The sequence below is a fragment of the Gorilla gorilla genome, chromosome 1 (genome assembly GCF_029281585.2).
Source record: "Gorilla gorilla gorilla isolate KB3781 chromosome 1, NHGRI_mGorGor1-v2.1_pri, whole genome shotgun sequence".
Classification (NCBI taxonomy): Eukaryota; Metazoa; Chordata; class Mammalia; order Primates; family Hominidae; genus Gorilla; species Gorilla gorilla.
Genome location: NC_073224.2, coordinates 18,104,031 through 18,110,407, shown reverse-complemented (window position 1 = coordinate 18,110,407; position 6,377 = coordinate 18,104,031).

Below are 6,377 nucleotides of genomic sequence, written 5' to 3'. Positions count from 1 at the left end.
GTTCTGATGATTAGACTAAAATGTTTGAATTCAAAAGAGTTGGTTTTAGGATTAGGGAAGTCTCTTAGCAGGGCCAGAAATTCTGACTTAGCCCAATTGGTGTATGCATGCATTTTGTTGGTTTCCATTTCCCATTGTTTGGACCTTAAAGGAGGCTATCAAAGAAGGGCTGGAAAAGTCAGCTGTATTGGAGGAAGTGGGAATATCAAGGGAGGAGAAAAAGGGGAGTTCAGAAAGAGTACACGAAGAAAGGAGGAGTGAAGAACAAAGTGGAGGTGGTGGAAAGTGTGGAAGGCAGGCAGGGTGGCAGGTAAGAGGATGCTAGTGGAAGAAGTGTCTTCCAGACGTGTTTTAATGGCTTTGGTTTTGATCTCATAGGCACAAGGGTAAGAGGAAAAAGAATCTTACAGTGTGTTGTAGCAAGTTTAGTTTCAGTTTTGAGTACACTAGTCTCTTTTTCTAATTTATTAATTGTATTTAATTATTAATTTTATTTAATTTCTATTTATTAATCTCTAATTTATTAAATTTATTCTAACTTTTCTAATTTATTAAATGGATCTTAATTTGGAATTGTCTTCTCTAAGAGAGGCAATAGTAGCCTCTTGGTTTCATGTAGAACTTTCAAAGTACCAATTAAAGAAAGCCTCGTGTTGTCTCTGGGAGGTTATGTGTTTTCTTTGTTCCAATTGTGTGTGCAGATAGATACATTTCAAAATTTAGAAGGAGCCCCACTTTGGCCAGCAAAGTTTAAGACTATCCTGGGTGATTTTTGTCCAGAGGCTCAACCAATTTGGTTCAACTTTCTGGACCATAATTTTTGCTTATGAAACCAGCTGGAATGCCAGAGGTGGCTGATCATCAGAGGAAGACAGAACATGAGTTACTCATTGCACATACCTATTGAAGGCATCTCTTCTGGTGCAATTTAAGTGTGAGTGTCCTCACAAAACATTATGGATTGGGTCTATAAACCAAATAAAAGGGTTCCCTCCCTAAAGTGAGATAAAGTCCCCAAGACCTCAACCAGAAGGCATGGGAGGTCTGGATCCAAGAGGACTTACCTGAGATCTCCTGGTGCCACCAGGAAGACAACTGAGTTCAAGGGGCTCTTACAGGTACCAATGCATGGGTTCAGAATGGCATCGATAGGAGGATCAAGGATTGCTTCAGATCCCTCTTCTGACACCAAGAAATGTTAACAAAACTACTGAGAAAGAAATATTAGGTTAAGAAAGACTTTATTTCCATGAACAGCTTGCAAATTGGGGAGATGTAACCTTCTATAACAAAACAAAGGTACACTCCGTCAGAACAAAGAGAGGGGTTGTCCTTTATTTAAAAAAAAAGTTTCTTCCCAGGTTCCCACTCCAGTCTTCTATGCAAATGAAGGATGCAAGCTTGCCTAATTCTCATTGGTTGATGTTAAAATCATCACTAGATAGCCAGGCACATTGGCATATGCCTGTAGTTCCAGCTACTTTGGTGACTGAGGCAAGAGAATTGCTTGAGTCCAGGAGTTCAAATCCAGCCTGCTTAATGTAGTGAAACCCTGTCTCAATTTGTTTAAATAAATAAATAAGATTGGCCATAGGTCACAGTCTATTGGTTAGGTCCAAGTGCTGGCAGTCATTGATTCAGGCAGCATAAACAGTAACAGACAGATATGAGAGTCTCAAAGTTATGTGAGCAGGTGTTTTTTCCAGAACACAGAGTATGTGTGTGACCTCTAGACAGTGAATGGCACCTTGACCTCATTTTGAATTTAGGCCCAGTTAGCCAGTCATGATCCTTCTTGAAGGATTGGCTCTTTCAGGGTTCACAGGTTGGAAAGAGTAGAATCAGAAGAAAGCAGAGGAGGCAGGCTGATTGCAAGTGAGAAGCTAAGTGGCCTGATGCACCCTGTGTAGCTCCGACAACAACCAGTTCTCCAACACCAACTGGCTGCCCTACATTTCAGTTCAGTTCTGGCACTAACTCCCTGGAATTAGTGCAGACCCCACAGGTGAAGGTCTCAGTCCCACCAAGCTTTCACTTTTTATGCCTATAGAAAATCCCATGAACCACCCACACTTCTGCCCAATGGGTTATAAAATTGGAAGTTCCTACAACCCCACATCACATTTGATAATTTGTTAGAATGAACGCTGAACTCAGGATTTTGTTTAAAAGAATATGTCTCAGAAATAGCCAAATGGAAGAGATGCACAAGGCAGGTATGGTGGATGAGGGTAAGGGTGCAGAGTTTCCATACCCTCTCCTTGTGGAATCTGGGCATATACCACCTCCTAGCACATCTATGTGTTCACCAACACAGAGCTCTCTTAGCCTCGTTGTTTCACTGTTTCTATCAAAATTTTATTACATCAATTAATCACAGGCCATGGGACTGAACGTAACCCATTACCTCCTCCCAGGAGGTCAGGGAGTGGAGCTGAAAGTTCCCACCCTCAGATCACATGATGAGTTCCCCTGGCCACCTGTCCTCACCCTGAAGCTGTCAAGAAGCCCACCAAGAGTCACCTTATTAGCATAATCTCAGGCATGGTCAAAGGGACTCATTATGAATAATAAAAGATACTCCTATCATTAGGGAAATTCTAAGGGTTTGTGTCAAGAACTATGGACAAAGACCAAACATATTTTTTATTATACTACACACCTGCAACACTATGGGGAGAGATCTGCTAAGGTCATCCTCTGCTAATATAGCACTGAAAGAGCATTCACATTTCTTGCTCTTTAACTCTTCTCTTACTTGGTTACCATATTGCACATCCTAATCTTGATGAGATTTAGTAAATCTCCACAATGGAAGCTTGGAAACAAGGCTAATGTTGCACATCTCCGAAGAGCCTATAGCATGCAATAAACACAAAGACTACACCCTGTGGCACACGGAGACCTTCCAAATGGGAGACACCTTAGCCTCAGCAACAACACTCTTAGAATAGGGTAATTTTCTGCGGCTGGATGATGCCCTTCATATCCCCCTTCCCCTCAAATCCTAGGAGTGTATGCTGTTTAGAGCCAGCATCTCCCTAACCACATGTTGACTTTCTGAAGACAAAAATTTTCCATATTGCAACATTATTTATAACTGAAAATTGGAAAACAAGCACAAGGTTAAAGAAGCAATGGTGAAATACCAAATAAAATATTTTTCAGCCACTCAGTTTCACTTTTAATGACATGGGAAAGTGTTCATAATACACTAAGAGGTCATATGTGTACAAAAAAAGTTGCAAAGAAATGCATTAGGATGTTAACAGCTGTTATCTCTGGGGCAATGGAGTAAGAGTTGATTCTTGTTTTCTACTTTATGCTCTACCTTTTTCCTACAATAATCATTCAACACTTTTTATAGCCAGAACAAAATGTAACATTATTTTCTTATGAAAAGCCAATACAAATAGAAATGTTTCTTATTTGTTCCTTGCATAGGCCTGCTGACATGATTTTATCTCTAGTGTATGAGCTTCTGGCTTCTTTCCTGAACCCCTATCTCTGCTGTCTCAAGTGAATGCCCATTTCTGAGTCATGCTCCACCTACAGAACTGCCTCCAACCTCAGAGGGAGCATGACATTGTACCATACTCATTCCCATCCATCCCCAACCCCATCCATACTACCAACTGGCAAAACTTCCTCAGATTCTATTTCCACGAAATTCTGCCACACCAAGGAACACCGGAGGATGTTAAACATTTAGGGAGTTAAATAGGTTGGTCAATAGAAATTCATTGCATTTTCATCATAGATCCAGAGTACTTATACGACTAGACCATCAAATGTCATCAGAAGGCAGCCCACCCACTGATAAGTAACATCTTGGTAGGATGAAAAGCAATAAAAAAGAAAAAAAACATTTCCAAGAAGGCCTTATTTTCACAAGCAATTTTCCTTCTTAATCAATTCAAGAGCATGTTCGACAAGCACTTACTGAACATCTATCATGTGCCAGGCCCTGGGGGTGGAAAGAGATAATTCCATTCAATATAATGATATACATAGTAAGCACCAAATCAATATGCATTGAATAAATACAAGAAGTAAAAAAATAAATTTACCCAAACCCATCTAACTATCCAGAGGGGGAAAAAGACTAAACCTTGCGCCTCGTCATTATCTGATAACCTAAACCTTACATAAAATATTCGATGAATGGGATCCCATGGCTCCTACTGCTGTAGCCTCGTGACTCCACTCTGGCTCTCTGGCCAGGCCCACTTCTGTTTGGGGAATTTTTCTTTCCAGGCTTCCCTCTTCTAGCTAACTCTTACCCATGCACCAAATTTCAGAGGAAGACCCAATGCTTCTGAATCAAAGTGACTTCTCAGGGTCCTCATCAAGATCATACATCTTGAGACAGCCTTTTAAATATCTGATGGCAGTATGTTCTCCTGAGCCTTCATTGCTCTAAGTCAGTGGTTCTCAGATGTAGGTTGGGTGGGTCCTTTGCCCATGCAGAGGACATTCAGTAATGTAGGAGATATTTGGGGTTGTCACAACTGTGGGAGAGTGTGCTGCTGGCATCGAGTGGTTAGAGCCCGGGGTGTTACTAAACATCCTAAAATGCACAGGACAGGGCTTTCACTGACAAAAAACAACCCAGCCCCAAATGTCAACATGCCAGTTTCAAGAGACCCTGTTCTAGGTAAAACATCCCCAGATGCTTTACAGTTACATGGATGACATTGTTTTGTTCTCCCTTGCCATAGCCTGTGAATTCACTCTACTTACTTAAAATTTTCTTCAAATAAGAAGCCCAGAGCTGATATTGTCCCAGGGACAATGTAACAAGCATTGTGCATAAGGCCAATGGCTTGGGCACTACAGTCAGGCCCAAGTTCATCCTGGGCTCTGTCCGTCAGTAGCTGTGGGGTGGTCCAGACACTTCATCTTTCCAAGCCTCAGTTTTCTTATCTTTAAAATAGTTATACACAGTGATAAAACCATAAATAATACTCACATCTTTGAAGGTGTTGGGAAAATTAATGAAACAATCGATGTAACGCACTTAATCCAAGTGCATGCTCATTGCAAGAGCTCAGTACATGTTAACCTGTAATAATAATGCTATAATTTTCTTTAAGATTTTAAAATTTTCTTTTAGGGGTTAGTTGCTTCTAAGCCAGCTATCTCGATGAGAGTTTGAAGATCTACATTGAAATCTTTTACCTAAAAAATTTAGTCCTTACCCATAAACCCAGGAGAAGAGGGGGAGCATGCATCAGAGCTAGTAAATATATTAAGTACCAAATGTGGGTATTTGTTAAAAACGTACACATACACACAACACTAACGGGATTCTCTTTTTTGTTGTAGTTTTAAATTTAAGCTGGAATTTCAATCAAATTTTTGTATGGAGTAACTTGCTTATAGTTAGAGTGCTTTTTGCCCAGTCAGCTTGGGCACAATGTCCACACCTCAAATTGAAGTACTGCTCTGACACCAGTGCTGCCGAGTGGAGAGCTTTGTCTGCAGCATCTTCTGCTCAGCCAGGTTTGTCTCGGTGGCATCTGCCTGGCAAACATTGGAATGTTAAAGCTTTCAAGCCCATATCTGTGCCTCTCATGAAACACGTTTCTGTTCTTCTCTACTTATGCATGCAACAAATATTCATTGAGTATCTATTATGCACCATGGATGGTCTATATCACAGCTTCATTTCCTACCCTGCCATCTACTCCATGAGGTGAGTTGCACCTGTAAAGCTCTCAGTCCATCCACAGCACTGCTGAATAGAAACTCATTTCTATTCAGAGAGAAGCCCAGAGAGAAGAGGTAAACAAGAAAAGATAAAGAATATCCTTTGCTACTGTCAACCTAAATAACAGAGAGAGGCTCTCTCAAAGAAAAGGATGTTTATTCAGGAATAGGGCATTGCAATGGGAATACGTGTGCTATAGTAAACTATGTATGTAGTCAGGGAGGTAAAGGGAGACAAAGGTTTTCAAAGGAAAAAAATGAGATTACATAATTATTCTGACATAATTATCCTTGGCTACAAAGATTAATAAGAAGGGTGATACTAATTGAGGTTGGACAAGCAGTTGCTTGGCAGATGTCCTTGTGGAAGTATTCTTTTGTGTAAGGTTGTGAAGACCTTTGTACAAAGTATGGTTTTGGCAAAATTTTTGTGATAGTTTTTGTTGTTAGGTATACAAGTGTGAGAATCCTCTCTTTATAGCCTTCCCTGGCTCTATTTGTCAGTATTTTTTTTAAATATTAGTGACCCCATTTTGATTCTGACAACTTTCACACTACAACAACCATTGAGATATATAAAGATATAGATTATATATATACAATAAATATATATACTGATTTACAACTTACAAAACACTTTTACATCCATTATCTCATTCAATCTA